This window comes from Somniosus microcephalus, unplaced genomic scaffold, assembly GCF_052327205.1.
Source record: "Somniosus microcephalus isolate GS21.2 unplaced genomic scaffold, FLI_Smic_1.0 unresolved_chr2, whole genome shotgun sequence".
NCBI lineage: Eukaryota > Metazoa > Chordata > Chondrichthyes > Squaliformes > Somniosidae > Somniosus > Somniosus microcephalus.
The window spans coordinates 61,177,717-61,196,002 of NW_028225180.1; the positions used below are offsets into that span (position 1 = coordinate 61,177,717).

The following is an 18,286-nucleotide window of genomic DNA, read 5'->3' on the forward strand; positions in this document are numbered from 1 at the left end:
AAATCAACCGGAGCTCCGCCCCTTCGACGACATTAAATATATTCAAGAAAGAGTTGGATATATTTCTTAAGGCTAAAGGGATCAAGGGGTATGGGGAGAAAGCAGGGACCGGATACGGAATTTGGATGATCAGCCATGATCGCATTGAATGGCGGAGCAGGCTCGAGGGGCTGAATGGCCTACTCCTGCTCCTATCTTCTATGTTCCTATGTTGCTATGTGTTCGAGGGTCATGTGACCGTGCTCTGCTCCTGGTGCGCAGTCTCATTGGGCATGAGCGCAGTTTGTACAATCAGTCCTGTCTCCGACTCTGCCCCCATTTACTGAGATTCTAGACAGGGAGCAGAGACTCGCTAAATTACCCCTTATGTACTCTCCCTCGCATCACTCAAATGCGAGATCTCACTATTTATTGGCCCCCATGTCCACCACATGTTTATAAATTCTAAAATACTCCTTCTCTATATATCAGGCAAAGTGTCTCCCTCCAGCTTTGGCAGTGACAGGCACTCTGATGTGAGAGCGCTGAGATGAGGCAGGGATATTACAACCACCTCTCTCTACTAAAAATAATCTATTCCCTTTAACAAGAAGGAGCATCAGAGGCAATAAGTGGAGGGATCATCAGTGGTATCAAATGCTTGAATCACCGGGTTAGGAACAGCACGGGTAAGATATAGGGAATATTCCCTCAACACTGTACCACCAAACACTCCCAGGGCAGGTCCGGCATGGGTTAGATACAGAGTAAATCTCCATCTACACCGTGCAATCAAAACATCCCTGGGCAGGTACAGCATGGGTTAGATACAGGATAAAGCTCCATCTACACTCCCCCCACAAATATGCTCAGGGCAGATACAACACTGGTTAGAAACAGAATAAAGCTCCATCTACATTGTCCCATCAAACACTCCCAGGGCAGGTACAGCAAGGGTTAGACACAGAGTAAAGCTCCCTCTACACTCTCCCATCAAACACTGCTGGGGCAAGTACAACACGAGTTAGATACAGAGTAAAGCTCCCTCTACACTGTCCCATCAAGCACTCCCAAGTCAGGCACAGCACGGGTTAGATACAGAGCCAGGCCGGCTGTGGCTGTTGTAGCTGGCTGTTTGGCTGGTCGTTTGGCTGCTCCGATCCACTCATTTCAAAATTTAGCCAATAAAATTGATATACCTATCAATTCATTCCATGAAAAGCGATGAGTTAAGATAGTAACTATAGGTTTTTATTGGCTAAATAACAGAGCCCACCCTCGTGGGTGATCGGTTCCAACAAGGAAGAATAATAGCCAAGCGGTCACCTTTATACCTGGGCAAGCAGGCGGAGCCATGGGCGGAGTCAGCTGAGGTATGCCTAGGTATAACAGTGTGCGTGGCAAGAGGTAACCTTGTGTAGTGCTAACAACAGTGTAAACAGTGATAACAACAGTGTAACAATAGTGAACAGTTGTAAACGGTAACAGTAGTTTACCACACTCCCTTTACACTCTCACATTAAACACTGCTGGGGCAGGTACAACACGGGTTAGATACAAAGTAAAGCTCATTCTACACTGTCCCATCGAACACTCCCAGGGCAGGTACAGCACGGGTTAGATACAGAGTAAAGCTCCCTCTACACTGTCCCATCGAACACTCCCAAGGTAGGTACAGTAGGGGTTAGATAGAGAGTAAAGCTCATTCTACAATGTCTAATCAAACACTCCCAGGGCAGATACAGCATGGATTAGATACAGCGTAAAGTTCTCTCTACACTGCCCCATCAAACACTCCCAGGGCAGGTACAGCACGGATTAGATACAGAGTAAAGCTCCCTCTACACCGTCCCATCAAACACTCCCAGGGCAGGTACAGCACGGATTAGATGCAGAGTAAAGATCCCTCTACACTGTCCCATCAAATATTCCCAGGACAGATACAGCATGGATTAGATACAGAGTCAAGCTCCCTCTACACTGTCCCCATCAAACACTCCCAGGGCAGGTACAGCACGGATTAGATACTGTACAAAGATTCATTTCTATTGTCCCGTCACTGAGGTCCAGGGCAGGTACGGCAGAGTTTCAGTACAGTGTAAATCTCGCTGTATTTTGGGTCATCAGGCATCGTCAACTCAGATACAGCATGTGGTTAATGCAGCGTAAAGCTCATCTGACACTATCCAATGAAGCAAACTAATTCAGGTACAGCACGGTACGGTTACAGGATAAAATTCCGTGTACATGTCATTCTCAAGCACACCCAAGTGAGGTATGGGGCACGGTTCATACACGAGTGAATCCCCACTCAAATTGCGGCAACAAAGGCGAGCCATATTGCAAATGTTTAGCAGCTGCCGATACCGGGTTCGACTCTCAAGTCGGCAAAATCCTGGACTGATTAGATTCTCAAGAAAGTTCCATTTCCTTCTAATCATTGCTGAAGCTTCCTGTTTTATCCCGTCTTTGATTCTGGGGTCCAGCTACCACCAGATATGTTGTGCGGAACCAATGACATGTTTCCGGTCCCAGTTAGTTTGGTGACGATTCGACTTCTCTCCCTCTCCCTATCTTCCTGAGGTACTGTTGACTCCAAGAAACTAACAATATAAAAATGATTCATGTTAATTCCATAAACTGTGATCGGGATACAATGGACTAACTCTGCGACTATCAATATATTTAATTAGAATATATTTACAATTAATGACATTTGGTTGAATTATTTATTTAATATTAAATTGTTCTTTTCTTTCCTTGCCCCTATTTATGGGGACTGAACTCACTCACAGTATCAGCTACCAGCTCCAGCTCCGCCCACAGTAAGACAAGCTGTTGGAGCGTAACCAGGGGCGGAAACCTGTCTCCAGGTGACATCACAAAGGAGCCAGGAGCCAATCACACAGCCACCAGTAAAAACGTCACAAAGCAGCCGGAGCTCCGCCCAGTCGAGGTGTCACAGAGTCACATGACCATGCTCTCACTGGGGATGAACACATGTTATTCATTCAGTCCTGTCTCAGACCCCGTTCCCATGTACAGAGACCCCAGGCAGGAAGCACAACCGCGCAAAATTTCCCTTCAGAATTCTCCTCCCATCCTCCAAATATGAGGTCCCACTATTTAATCGCCCAAATGTCCACCATTTAATTTATACACCCCAAACACTCCTTCACATAATATCAAGTAGTGCGTCTTCCTCTTGCCCCGGCAGTGAAAAACAATTTGATGTAATGGTACTTACATGAAGATATAACAACCACCTCATCTGTGTTCTAAAACCAATCTATTCCCTGCAAACTGGAAGGGGCTTCAGAGGCACATTGTAGGGATCATCGGGGCTATCAATGTGTGGGGCCATATGAACAATAATTGGAGGGGAAATCATGGACAATAATAGTTAAAGCTTCGTCTACACTGTCCCATCAAACACTTCCAGGTCAGGAACAGCATGGCTTACATACAGTGTAAAATATGTTTAAAGTGCCCATAAAACACTCCCACTTCAAGTCAAGCACGTGATAGATACTGAGTATAGATCCCTCTAAATTGTCCCATCAAACACTCCCAGGTTAGGAACAGTATGGGTTAAGTCCAAAGTAAAGCTCTGTCTGCATTGTTCCATCAAACACACCCAGGTTATGTACAGCACGGGCTAGATACAGAGTAAAGCTCCCTCTACACTGTGCCATATAACACACCCAGGTTAGGTACGGCACGGGCTAGATATTGAGTAAAGTTGCCTAAACACAGTCCCATCTGATATTCCCAGGGCAGGTAGACAGGGGTTAGATACCATGTAAATCTCACTGTATTCTCGTTCATCAAGCACAGTGAACTCAGATACAACATGTGGTCAATGCAGCGTACAGCTCCTCTGACACTACCCAATGAAGCTCACCATCTCACGAACAGCATGGTATGAATACAGGACAGAAATCCCTGTAATGTAAGCATCTCATACTCACAAGTGATAAATAGGCCGGCTTTACACTTCCCAGTCAAATCGCCGCAACAAATGCCGAGCCATTTGCCAGATACATTGTTAGACTCTCACCTTGAAAAAATCCTGTACTGATGGGATTCTCAGTGGAGCTCCTCGCCTTTCCAATCATTCATGATGCTTCCTGATTAATCCCATCTTGTTCAATGGGAATGTTCGTCCCACCAGATCTGCCCTGTAAAACCAGCGACCGTTCTCTCGTCCGAATTACTATGGTGCTGATTCGAAATTGCTCTCTCCATCTTTTTGAGATAATGCTCACTCCGAGAATCATTTAATATCAAAATGACTCGTTAATTCTGGAATCCATGACTCAAAAACAATGGGACTTATTTTGCGACTATCAATATATTTAACTTGAATATATTTAGCATTAATGACAGTTGGTGAATAACGTACTTTAATATTACATTGCTCCTTTCTTTCCTTACCCCTATTTATAGGGACTATACTCACTGACAATGTCTGCTGCCAACTCCAGCTCCGCCCACAGTCACTCACCACTGATGGGGCGTAACCAGGGGCGGAAACCTGTCTCCAGGTGACATTACAATGGAGCCAGGAGCCAATCACACAGCAGCCAGTAACAACGTCACAATGAAGCCGGAACTCTGCCCAGTCGAGGTTTCACAGGGTCATATGACCATGCTCCGCTCCTGGTGCACAGTCTCACTGGGGATGAACACATGTTGCACATTCAGTCCTGTCTCAGACCCCGTTCTCATATGCCGCAGTGTAAACATAGAAACATAGAAGATAGGAGCAGGAGTAGGCCGTTCGGCCCCTCGAGCCTACTCCGCCATTCAATGCGATCATGGCTGATCATTCAAATTCAGTACCCTGTCCCTGCTTTCTCCCCATACCCCTTGGTCCCTTTAGCCTTAAGAAATATACCCAACTCCTTCTTGAATATATTTAATGAATTGGCCTCTACTGCCTTCTGTGGTAGAGAATTCCACAGGTTCACCACACACTGGGTGAAGAAATTCCTCCTCATTTCTGTCCTGAATGGCTTACCCCTTATCCTTAGACTGTGACCCCTGGTTCTGGACTCCCCAACCATCGGGAACATCTTTCCTGCATCTAGTCTGTCCAGTCCTGTCAGAATTTTATAAGTTTCAATGAGATCCCCTCTCATTCTTCTAAACTCCAGCGAGTATAAGCCCAATCGACCCAATCTTTCCTCATACGTCATTCCTGCGATCTCAGGTATCAGCCTGGTGAATCTTTGCTGAACTCCTTCCATGGCAAGAACATCCTTCCTCAGATAAGGCGACCAAAACTGCACACAATACTCAAGATGTGGTCTCACCAAGGCCCTGTACAACTGCAGCAAGACATCCTTGTTCCTGTACTCAAACCCTTTCGCTACGAAGGCCAACATACCATTTGCCTTCTTAACTGCCTGCTGCACCTGCATGCTTAACTTCAGCGACTGGTGTACCAGGACACCTAGGTCTCGTTGCACTTCCCCTTCTCCCAATCTATTGCCATTCAGATAATAATCTGCCTTCCTGTTTTTGCCACCAAAGTGGATAACCTCGCATTTATCCACGTTATATTGCATCTGCCATGCTTCTGCCCAATCACCCAACCTGTCCAAATCATCCTGGAGTTTCTTGGCATCCTCCTCACAGCACACACGCCCACCCAGCTTTGTGTCATCTGCAAACTTGGAGATATATCCAATTCCCTCATCCAGATCATTAATATATATTGTGAATAGCTGGGATCCAAGGCCCAATCCCTGTGGTACTGCCTGACACTCGGAAAAAGACTCGTTTATTCCAACTCTTTGCTTTCTGTCTGCCAACCAGTTCTCTATCCAAGTCAATACCAAGTCAGCCCCCAATCCCATGTGCCTTAACTTTACACGCTAATCTCTTATGCGGGACCTTATCGAAAGCCTTCTGAAAGTCCAAATACATCACATCCACTGGTTCTCCCTTATCTATTTTACCAGTTACATCCTCAAAAATTCCAGTAGAATAGTCAAGCACGATTTACCTTTTGTAAATCCATGTTGACTTTATCCGATCCAGTCACTTTTTTCCAAGTGCTCTGCTATTACATCTTTTATAATGGACTCTAGCATTTTCCCCACTACCGATGTCAGGCCTACTGGTCTATAATTCCCCGTTTTCTCTCTATCACCTTTTTTGAATAGTGGTGGAACATTAGCTACCCTCCAATCCATGGGTACTGTTCCAGATTCCATCGAATGTTGAAATATGACCAGCAATGCATCTACTATTTCTAGGGCCACTTTCTTAAGTACCCTAGGATGTAGATTATCAGGCCCTGGGGATTTATCGGCCTTCAATCCCGTCAATTTCCCTAACACCATTTCCCTACAAATACTGATTTCTTTCAGTTCCTCCCTTTTCTCAGATCCTATGTTCCCCGACATCTCTGGGAGGTTATTTGTGTCCTCCTTTGTGAAGACAGAACCAAAATATGTACTTAATTGGTCAGCCATTTCTTTGTTCCCCATTATAAATTCCCCACGGACTGCAGCAGTTCACCACCACCTTCTCAAGCACCATTAGGAATAGGCATAATGCTGGCCTTGCCAGCGACACCCGCATCTCATTAACGGAAAAATAATAGGCAGGGAGGACAACCTCGCAAAATTACCATTTATGACTTTTCCTCCCATCCTCCAAATATAAGATGAAAACAGAAAATGCTGGAAATACTCAGCAAGTCAGGCAGCATCTGTGGAGAGAGAAAAAGAGTTAACGTTTCAGGTCGACCACCCTTCGTCAGAACTGGAAAAAAGCTGGAGATGGAACAGGTTTTTAATCAAGTGCAGGGGCAGGAAAAGGGGGATGGAGGAAGGAACAAAGGAGAAGGTCTTTGATATGATGGAAGGCAGGAGAGATTAAGAGACATTAAGAGAGATTAAGAGATGGTGCAAGGCAAAATGAGATGGTAATGGGGCAAGTTCAGAAACAGAAGATGACTCTAGACGAAGTGTAAATGGCACTGGCAGAATGACAGACAGTTGTCATGTGGGAGGGAGAAAAAAATATATAAAATGAATGGAAAAAAAGGATGGGGCAGAGGTTATGGTCTGAAATAGTTGAACTCTATGTTGAATATGAGGCACCCCTGTTCAATGGCCCAAATGTCCACCTTTTGGTTTATACACCTTAAAGCGTCCCTCACATAATATCAGGCAGTCTGTCTCCTCCTGCCTTGGCAGTGAAAGGCCGTTTGTGGTAATGGTGTTTGGATGGTGATATAACAAACATATCGGTGTCCTAAAACCAGTCCATTCCCTGTAACAGGAAGGGGCGGCAGAGCCACATTGAAGGGATCATTAGGACTATTAATGGGTGGGGCAATTGGAGCAATAGTTGGACTGGAAATCATGGGCAATAATACTTAGAGCTTCTTCTACATTGCCCCATCAAACACTCCCAGGTCAGGTACAGCATGGGTTAGATACAGTGTGAAGCATATTTAAACTGCCCATCAAACACTCTCAGATCAGGTTCAGCACCTGGTGGATACTATGTAAAGTTCCCTCTACACGATCCCAATAAACATACCCAAGTTAGGTAGAGAAGTGGTTAATTACAGAGTAAAGGTCCCTCTACAAAGTCCCATCATACACCCCCAGGGCAGGTATAGCATGGGTTAGAAACAGAGTAAAACTCCCTCAACACTGGCCCGTCAAAACCTCCCAGGGCAGGTAGACAGGTGTTAGATATAGTGCAAATCTCACTGTATAGTCGTTCATCAAGCACAGTGAACTCAGTTGCAGCATGTGGCCAATGCAGCGTAGATCTCCACTTACACTACCCAATGAAGCACACCATCTCACGTACAGCGTGGTATGAAAATGGGACAGAAACCCCTGTACATGTAAGAATCACATACTCCCAGGTGAGGTATGGGCGAGCTTTACATGCCAGTGAAGCCGCCGTCAATTTATTGCATCGAATACCGAGCCTTTTGCGAGAAATTAAACGGCTCCTAATAGTGTGTTAGACTCTTAACTTGAAAAAATCCTGTTCTGATGGGATTCTCAGTGGAGCTCCTCGCCCTTCCAATCATTGATGAAACTTTCTGTTTTATCCCATCTTGTCCAATGGGAGCGTTGGTCTCACGAGATCTGCTCTGTGATACCAGCGACCTTTCTGCAGTCCCAGTTAGTGTGGTGCTGATTCGATTTTGCTCTCTCCACCTTCCTGAGATAATGCTCACTCGAAGAGTCTTTTAAAGTAAAAATGATTCATATTAATTCCAGAATCTGTTACTCGAAAGGAATGGGACTAATTTTGCTAGTATGAATACTTTTAATTTGAAACTATTTACAATTAATTACATTTGTTGAAGTATTCTTTTTGCAGACTGAACTCACTCACAATGTACATTGCCAGTCCAGCTCCGCCCACAATAATATCGCACTGATGCTGTTTAAACAGGGCTGAAAACCTGTCTCCGGGTGACATTACAAATGAGCCAGGAGCCAATCACAGAGCAGCCAAGACAACTGTCCGCTCCACTCAGCTCTCCATCCTCGGCCTCTTACACTGTTCCAACGAAGCGCAACATAAGCTCGAGGAACAGTACCTCATACTTCGATTAGGCTCTTCACAGCCTTCTGGATTCAAGACGTGGAGATGCCGGTGTTGGACTGGGGTGGACAAATGTGAGAAGTCACACAACACCAGGTTATAGTCCAACAGCTTTATTTGAAATCACAAGCTTTCGGAGCGCTGCTCCTTCGTCAGGTGAAGTGAAGAGATGCATACAGACACAGCATATATAGTCAGAGAACACTGCCAGATGATTACAGGTAATCTTTCTAACTGCCCTTTATCACACCTCGGCAGAGAGATAATCACAGCAATCAAAGGTGTGAAAGGTATCCAAACAGGTCAGTCAGGAAAACATTACATCAAAGGACAATGAGGTGGGGTCACAAGGGGTCAAATATTGCAGTTGGACTACAATCAATTTACAATGGACTTCGAGACGAGATCGTTATTGACTTTATAATAATGGATGATTCCACTTCTATCGCTGCAGACTGCCTCAGTGATTTATTATTCAAGTGAAATTGCAGAATTCTGGGATTTGAAATGCTTCCCGACCGATTACATTGTGTTCATTTTTGAAAAGTTTATCAAGATTGAGTTGGAATCAGTTCAGCAGAGATGCAAAGAAAGATCTGAGCTCGCTGCCTGAATCCAGCCCGGGCTGGCCGTGCTCGTCTGGTTCCAGACTGAAGGAGCGCTCCAGTGATGTGATTAGCATTGAGCGCACAAGCTGTGTGCTTTGTATTGGGAGTTAGTGAGAGTCAGTCAGCGCTTGCACAATAACTTGATATAGGAAAGTTGTTAGCTTTAATTTCACTGTGAAGTGACTTAGCAGGATTGTAATACTTGTGTTCACGGTCAGTGGACGAACTATCTACAGCGAAATTGGTTGTAAATACAGCAGAAGATTGTAAATTTGTTTTTCTAACGAGATGCTTTGCAATTAGCGTTTCACACTATTCTCCAAAAAATAGGAATGCTTCCTGGAGGAGTCGTGTTCCATGTTTATGTGGAGTGTTGAGAGGTTGCAGTCCCTCTTCCATTATTTGAAGGGGCTGCTCCTCGATTTTTGGCTGCACTTCAGTCCCAAGCTCCAGACCTTTGGTCACCCAGTGCGGAGGGGAGCGGGCAGGTCGGGGGACCTCCTTGTAGGACTGCTCCTGGGCCTGGCCAATGTGGCCATCAACAAGTCCAGGCAGCGTGCGGTCGAGGGGGTCGTTCGGCCCGACTGCCTGCCTCTCTTCTGTGGCCACAACTGCCCCCCGGGTGGCCCTGGAGATGGAGTACGCGGTGTCCACCGGCACGCCCGAGTCCTCCCGCGGGACTGGAGTGCAACCTCACCCCCGGCAACAACATTTTAATTTAAGTTGTTAAGTTTCCTTTAATGTTTATTGTTAAGTTACAGTTTATTTGTTTATTGTTTCCACCAAAAGAGCTACAATAGAAATTCTGCCCTTGTATGATTCATTATTTGCTCCAAATAGGCACGGTCTCTAAATTGTCTGACAGCTTGTCTGCCATCCAGTACTGGATGAATAGAAAATTCCTCCAACTAAATATTGGGAAGACATTTATAACCTTCCAATTAAACTGCAACTTGGACTTATTTCATAGATCAGCATTTGTTTTTTTTCATCAAACTCACTATTTGTTAGTTCCTAAGTTTACAACTTCCTGTTTTGATGCTCACTAAAGGACTAACAATGTTATATACCTACTACAAGTAATGTGGTTGAACTTCAGAGAGAGATTCCCAGCCATATATTCAATGTTAATTTTCAGGATGAAAATATATCATTTATAGAGGTAATAGGAACAACTCTTTTCCTTGTTTATGGATGCATTATATTGTTTGTTATTTTGTTCATTTTTGATTTGAAAGGAATGAATTGGTCTCTGAAATCTGACAGATGTTCACTTTATTTAAATTTCTCATTCAACTTCCCACATGATTAAAATGAAACTCGGTCGACGATAAAAAATTTCCTCCACCTAAGCCTGCACAATGTAGATCTGCTATTAATAAATCAGCCTCAATCCATCTAACCATCTGTGTGCTGGGTTCTTTGTTCTAAAAAGCTTTATTCATCACACAGAAACCTCACAGGAGGAATGAAATTATTGTCCTCTGTATCTGCATCAAATCAATGTCCTCTGTATCTGCATCAAATCAATTCAAACAGCTCTGCCGTCAGCTACTTTTAAGCGAGGAGTTTGTTTGTCACATTTTCTCCACCAATATTCAGGAACCTATTTTGTTGCAAGTGACAGATATTTTCTCAGTTTATTTTTTCCTAAAATTGCTTTGTAGCATTGTTAAGAAAACATGTAAGGGAGGACTAATCATTTTCCAATCAAAATTGATTTAACAGATTGTAAACGGCGGAATCCCATATTTGTCTTGGTATCGGGGAAATGCAAAGTGGTGATTTTCCTTTTGACTTTCAAAAGGCTTTCGATAAGGTCTCGCATAAGAGATTAGCATGTAAAATTGAGGCACATGGGATTGGGGCAAGGTATTGACTTGGATAGAGAACAGGTTGGCAGACAGAAAGTAAAGAGTTGGAATAAACAGCTCTTTTTCTGAGTGGCTGGCAGTGACAAGTGGGGTACTGCAGGGATCGGTCCTTGGACCCCAGCTATTCACAATATATACTATTGATCTGGACGAGCGAACTAGATGTAATATCTCCAAGTTTGCAGACGACAGAAAGCTGGGTGGGCATGTGCGCTGTGAGGAGGATGCCGAGAACCTCCAGTATGATTTGGACAGGTTGGGTGATTGGGCAGAAGCATGGCAGATGCAATACAACGTGGATAAATGCGAGGTTATCCACTTTGGTGTCAAAAACAAGAAGGCAGATTATTATCTGAATGGCAATAGATTGGGAGAAGGGGAAGTGCAATGAGACCTGGGCGTCCTTGTGCACCAGCCGCTGAAGGTGCAGCAGGCAGTTAAGATGGGAAATGGTATGTTGGCCTTCGTAGCGAGAGGGTTTCAGTACAGGAACAAGGATGTCTTGCTGCAGTTGTACAGGGCTTTGGTGAGACCACATCTTGAGTATTGTGTGCAGTTTTGGTCGCATTATCTGCGGAAGGATGTTCTTGCCATGGAGGGAGTGCAGCAAAGATTCACCAGGCTGATACCTAGGATGGCAGGAATGACGTATGAGGAGAGATTGGGTCGATTGGGCTTGTACTCGCTGGAGTTTAGAAGAATGAGAGGGGATCTCATTGAAACTTATAAATTTCTAACAGGACTAGACAGACTAGATGCAGGAAGGATGTTCCCGATGGTCGGGGAGTCCAGAACCAGGGGTCACAGTCTAAGGAAAAGGGGTAAGCCAGTTAGGACAGAGATGAGGAGGAATTTCTTCACCCAGATACCGGTGAACCTGTGGAATTCTCTACCACAGAAGGCAGTAGAGGCCAATTCATTAAATATATTCAAGAAGGAGTTGGATATATTTCTTAATGCTAAAGGGATCAAGGGATATGGGGAGAAAGCAGGGACAGGGTACTGAATTTGGATGATCAGCCATGATCGCATTGAATGGCGGAGCAGGCTCAAGGGGCCGAATGGCCTACTGCTGCTCCTATCTTCTATGTTTCTATGTTTCCACTGCAGATCTTCTTTTACAATGGCGGGTACTGGTTCGGCTTTGCTCAGAGTGGTCGGAGATCATTGAATTCGGTGAAGAGAGTCTGAGAGCAATTGATCTTGGTGCTGAATCAATCGACACTGGACTTCAAGGCCCCATTTAGATTCCAGGAGCTGTGCCCATATGTCTTGAATATCTGGGACTAACCCTTTGTGCATAATGATTTGTCGAAGATGTATTCTCTCTTTAAAGAGCAGTGAAAGAATCCTTCAGTACCTTGCACTCCCTACATGGTCTGTGGGATCTACAGCCCGATCCCCTGCTGGGATCCAATGTGTCGTCTCACGGGAGCAGTCACAACCATCGAGGCCTAACTCATAGAGTTAAAGCCATGGGGCTAAAGGCACAGGAGTAAAACTATGAAGATTAAGTTCAGAAATCTAATTATTTTTTAATCAGTAGTATTTCTCTATTTGGATTTCCAGCTCCTACTCACTCCCCTAGTTTACCGGGAGTTCAATGATCAGGTGTCTCTTCATGTCTTTGCGATGGTTGATATTTTCACCATCCTGTGATCCCCTGTTCTGCAACAACTGTTGCGGTATGTAGTTATAAATGAATGGACATCAGATTGGAAAGTCTGCAATTATATCCGCCCTTCTGTTCTGTCTGTTTCCTTTGACCCACACAGCTGTAAGCGCGGGATGTATTTCCACTTCCAGGAGCTTCTTCTTCTTCTTCTTCTTAGGCAGTCCCTCGGAACTGAGGATGACTTGCTTCCACATTAAAAATGAGCTCACAGGTGATTAGTCCAATGCGGGACCTACAGTCTCTGTCACAGGTGGGGCAGACGGTGGTTGAAGGGGCGGGTGGGTGGGGTGCTTGGGTTGACGTGCGCTCCTTGTGCTGCTTGTGCTTGGCTTCCGCTTGCTCCCGGCGAAGAGACTCGAGGTGTTCGATACCTTCCCGGAAGCTTCTCCTCCACTTTGTGCGGCCTTGGACCAAGGATTCCCAGGTGTCGGTGGGGATGTTGCACTTTTTCAAGGATGCTTTGAGGGTGTCCTTTAAGCGTTTCCTCTGCCCACCTTGGGCTCTCTTGCCGTGCCAGAGCGCCGAGTAGAGCGCTTGTTTTGGGAGTCTCGTATCGGGCATGCGGACAATGTGACCCATCCATCGGAGCTGATTGAGCATGGTCAAAGCTTTGATGCTGGGGATGTTGGCCTGAGCAAGAACACTGACGTTGGTGCACCTATCCTGCTAATGGATTTGCAGGATCTTGCGGAGGCAGCGTTGGTGGTACCTCTCCCGTGCTTTGAGGTGCCTGCTGTACATGGTCCATGTACCTGAGGCATACAGCAGGGCAGGTATCACTGCTGCCCTGTAGACCATGAGCTTAGTGCCGGGTTTGAGGTCCTGGTCTTCAAACACTTTCTTCCTCAGGTGACCGAAGGCTGCACTGGCACACTGAAGGCGGTGTTGGAATTCATCGTCGACGTCTGCCCTTGTTGACAGTAGGCTCCCGAGGTATGGAAAGTGATGCACGTTGTCCAAGGCCTTGTCGTGGATTTTGATAATCGGGGGGCAGCACTGTGTGGCGGAGGCAGGTTGGTAGAGGACCTTTGTCTTACGGATGTTTAGTGTAAGGCCTATGCTCTCGTATGCTTCGGTGAAGGTGTTTACGATGGTTTGGAGTTCGACCTCCGAGTGAGCGCAGACGCATCGTCTGCATACTGTAATTCGACGACAGAGGATGGGACGACCTTGGATCGGCACTGGAGGTGACGGAGGTTGAACAGTTTCCCGTTTGTTCTGTAAATTAGCTCCACTCCAGTGGGGAGCTCACTGAGGGTGAGATGGAGCATTGCAGCAAGGAAGATTGAGAAGAGCATTGGTGCGATGACACAGGATTCCAGGAGCACAGCCATTGGTCACTCTTAACCTCCTGGCCATAACACCATTCTTCACAGAAGATTCATCAAGTTCCCTCCAAACTCTCCATGGCTCTGGTATTATATGGTACAAAACACACTACAATGCCTTGTTATTAACTCATCTGTGAGATTAATGTGAACCGTTACAAGCCAGAATGGAGGGCACTTACACCCACATCTAGACGGCTGCGATTGCTGTTGGGTGCTGTTTTTTTCAATAGACCTGCTGTTGTCTTTTCAGTAATATTCCCTCACCAACCTAAAATTGCATTCCCGAGGGACGGTGGCTTGGTATGGCTGCATTAGAGAGAGAGAGGGAGCCTGTCAGGGAAAGATGATAGAGAGAATGGAGGAAAGACAGAGAGAGACGAGTAGAATATAAATCTCTGTCACAGAGCGAGCTGGCAGATTGGGAAAAGCAAACAAAAAAAGAAGACAGAAATAGATAGAGAGGGAGAAGTAGGCAGAGGGATTAAGAGAGGTGACAGGCGAGATTGAAGCCGACAGAAAGAAATGGAAATAGCCAGATCTTTCTTTCCCCAATTTGGCTCTCTCGAAATTACAGTTTCTATCATGGCATCATTGCGGCTCAAAGTGCTCAGTTAGGAAAGTATCCTTTATGCCTTCTTAACCACCTTATCTACCTATCCTGCTCCCTTCGGGGATCTGTGGACATGCACTCCAAGGCCCCTCTGTTCATTTACATAAGGACAATAATGGGGGTATGGGGGACTGCATCTCCCCATAGAACCAGCCACACGCTATTTCTTTTGGTTTCCATGTTTGGCAGCTAACCAAACAGAAACAATTTTTAGCAATTTCTCCAACACGATGCTGATGCCGATGGCGGACTGGATAATTGGAGATGTCCAGCTGTGACCCTCGTCACTGGGCGGACTGACCACTGGGTTTCTACCTGTTCAACTGCAGTTCCACTTTTCCTATCCTGTCACCATGCACTGGTTTAGTTCGTAGCACTGAAACTGGGGTCTTCCCCGAGATCACATGCTGTCACTGAGCTGTTGATGTACAGTGTTCCTGCCATCCTATTCATACCTTGACATCTGTAGCACGGCTCATTCATACAGATGGATTGAGATTTAATTCCTTACCAGTGTTAGCTGTGGTTCAGTGGCAGCACAATCGCTTCTGAACTGTGTGTTATAAGCCCCTGTTAGACACTGGTATTCAATATCCCAACAGATACATGTCAAGGGAGCAGATTAAACTTTAACCCTTTCACCTTAGCTCCTCACTGAGGAACCGTCTGGGTTTTACCTCCCAGCCGATGTCTAGAAGTAAATGATGCCTAATATTGCTCGCTGAACTGTCTATCTCCCAGTTCCAACTGAGTATGAGTTCACCTCACCGGCCCTCAATAGGATCCCCACAAGCTGCTCAGTGAATGAATTAACGCTTTCTTGCCAAATTTACAAAGAAGTCAAAATCATCCACTGATATTCGTTTATTGAATTCAAAATCATAACCATCATAAATTAAGCATTGAGTATACCAATAATAGTAAATAAAATAGTTGTAGACAGGGTCACCTAGCAGTTTTAATAACATACAATTAGCAGGCAGACAATTAGCATAATGAATAAGATTGGAGGAGAAATTCATTTCAGGCGATAGCGAATGGGCGGCTCATTGTGTCCTCGGCCCCATTCTCTTTCCCACTGACTGTCGCTATCACCCAATGGGCGGCTCATCATGCGCTCAGCCCCATTCTCTTCCCCACTGACTGTCGCTATCACCCAATGGGCGGCTCATCATGCGCTCGGCCCCATTCTCTTCCCCATTGACTGTCGCTATCACCAAATCGGCGGCTCATCATGCGCTCGGCCCCATTCTCTTCCCCATTGACTGTCGCTATCACCAAATCGGCGGCTCATCATGCGCTCGGCCCCATTCTCTTCCCCACTGACTGTTGCTGTCACTGACTCATTGTGCGCTCGGCCCCATTCTCTTCCCCACTGAATGTCGCTAACACCCAATCAGCGGCTCATCATGCGCTCGGCCCCATTCTCTTCCCCACTGAATGTCGCTATCACCCAATCGGCGGCTCATCATGTGCTCGGCCCCATTCTCTTCCCCATTGACTGTCGCTATCACCGAACGGGTGGCTCATCATGCGCTCGGCCCCATTCTCTTCCCCGCTGACTGTCGCTATCACCGAATCAGCGGCTCATCGTGCGCTCGGCCCCATTCTCTTCCCCACTGACTGTTGCTATCACCGAATGGGCGGCTCATCATGCGCTCGGCCCCATTCTCTTCCCCACTGACTGTCGCTATCACCGAATGGGCGGCTCATCATGCGCTCGGCCCCATTCTCTTCCCCATTGGCTGTCGCTATCACCGAATCGGTGGTTCATCATGCGCTCGGCCCCATTCTCTTCCCCACTGACTGTCGCTATCACCGAATGGGCGGCTCATCATGCGCTCGGCCCCATTCTCTTCCCCACTGACTGTCGCTATCACCGAATCGGCGGCTCATCATGCGCTCGGCCCCATTCTCTTCCCCACTGACTGTCACTTTCACCGAATCGGCGGCTCATCATGCGCTCGGCCCCATTCTCTTCCCCACTGACTGTCACTATCACCGAATCGGCGGCTCATCATGCGCTCGGCCCCATTCTCTTCCCCACTGACTGTTGCTATCACCGAATCGGCGGCTCATCATGCGCTCGGCCCCATTCTCTTCCCCACTGACTGTCGCTATCACCGAATCGGCGGCTCATCGTGCGCTCGGCTTGATTCTCTTTCCCATTGGCTGTTGCTTTCATCGATGAAATGTTAATCCAGGGCCTTCTCTGAATGTTCAAGTGGACATAACAGATCCAACAGCACTGATACAAGAGATGGGAAGTTCCCTGGTGTCCGCAGGGACATTTCTCCCTCAACTTTCTGCTTGAGAGTGGAACTGACATCAGAAATCGGCGGCCTCACAGAAAGCATTGGATTTCCATTTCAATGATCTGAAACACCAGTTTTACACCAGAGGGGCAAGTTCTCCCCATCCATTCTCGGGCTGTGGGTGTCCCTGGTATGGCCCCATTAATTGTCCACTCCAATTGCCCTGAGAAGGTGCTGGTGGGCCTTCCTCTTGAACCATTGATGTAGCTGTTTGATACAATTGGGTGGCTCACTGGACAGTTCAGAGAAAGCTAACAGAATATAACAGTCACCCACACTGGTGAAGGACTGGAGCGATACACAGGCCAGACCAGGTAAGGGCAGCAGATTTCCTTCCAAAAATGCTCAAATAATGAGAGCAGTGATGTTTACAAATTAAAATGTTCACACAATCACTCTCAGCCTGTCTCTGGATTCCCGCAGTGACTCCAGGTGTCTCTCTCCGGTTGAACCGAACTGATTCCCTAAAAGCCTGAAACAGATTAAAGATTAAACAGGAAATAAACGATTGAACATCAGTGTAAATAGCAGGGAGACTGGGGTTAATATTTCAATAATAATTACTGACAAAAAGTACCCATAAAAGTGACTGAATCCCATTTATATTTATTACATGAAATATTAACACACTCACCGGATCTCCTTCAGACTCCTGCAGGTCAGTATGCGCTGACGGAGAGCGGGGACAGATCGGTCTGTGAACGAGTTAAACCCCAGAGACAGAACCTTCAGTGAACGGTTTGTTCTGAGAGCGGAGGAGAGATACTTGGCACAAGAACCTGTGAGACCGGTATCCCATAGACTGGGGATCAGAGAGAGAAATAACAGGAATCAGAGTAAATCCCCAATGTTGATTAATAACACTATTATTGATACATAGAAGATAGGAGCAGGAGTAGGCCATTCGGCCCCTCGAGCCTGCTCTGCCATTCAATGAGATCATGGCTGATCATGATACTAATAATAATGTACAATGTCAGAAATCTAGTTATTATAAACACAACCTCACACAGTCTGATACTTACTTCAGTTCCTCTATTTTACAGTCCGGGTTCCTCAGAGCCTCAGACAGTAGTTTCACACTGGAATCTCCCAGTTTATTGTGACTCAATCTAAACACAAAGAGAGAGAGAGAGAAAGAAACGGAATCAAAACCTGGAGCTGATACAAATTTTCTCTATCTGATATTACAGAAGCAATGAAAAAGCTTCAGGAAATTATTGAACAGATTTTCCCGTCACTGAATGAATCTCACTCTCCCCATATATTCAGGGACGGTCAGTAAATGTATGTATTAAA

At 46.0% G+C, this 18,286-nt stretch overlaps 1 pseudogene; it reads right to left on the minus strand.

The window, feature by feature from the left end:
* Positions 1-18,286, minus strand: part of LOC147092706 (NACHT, LRR and PYD domains-containing protein 12-like) — a 1,351,730-nt pseudogene that overhangs the window by 1,296,026 nt on the left and 37,418 nt on the right.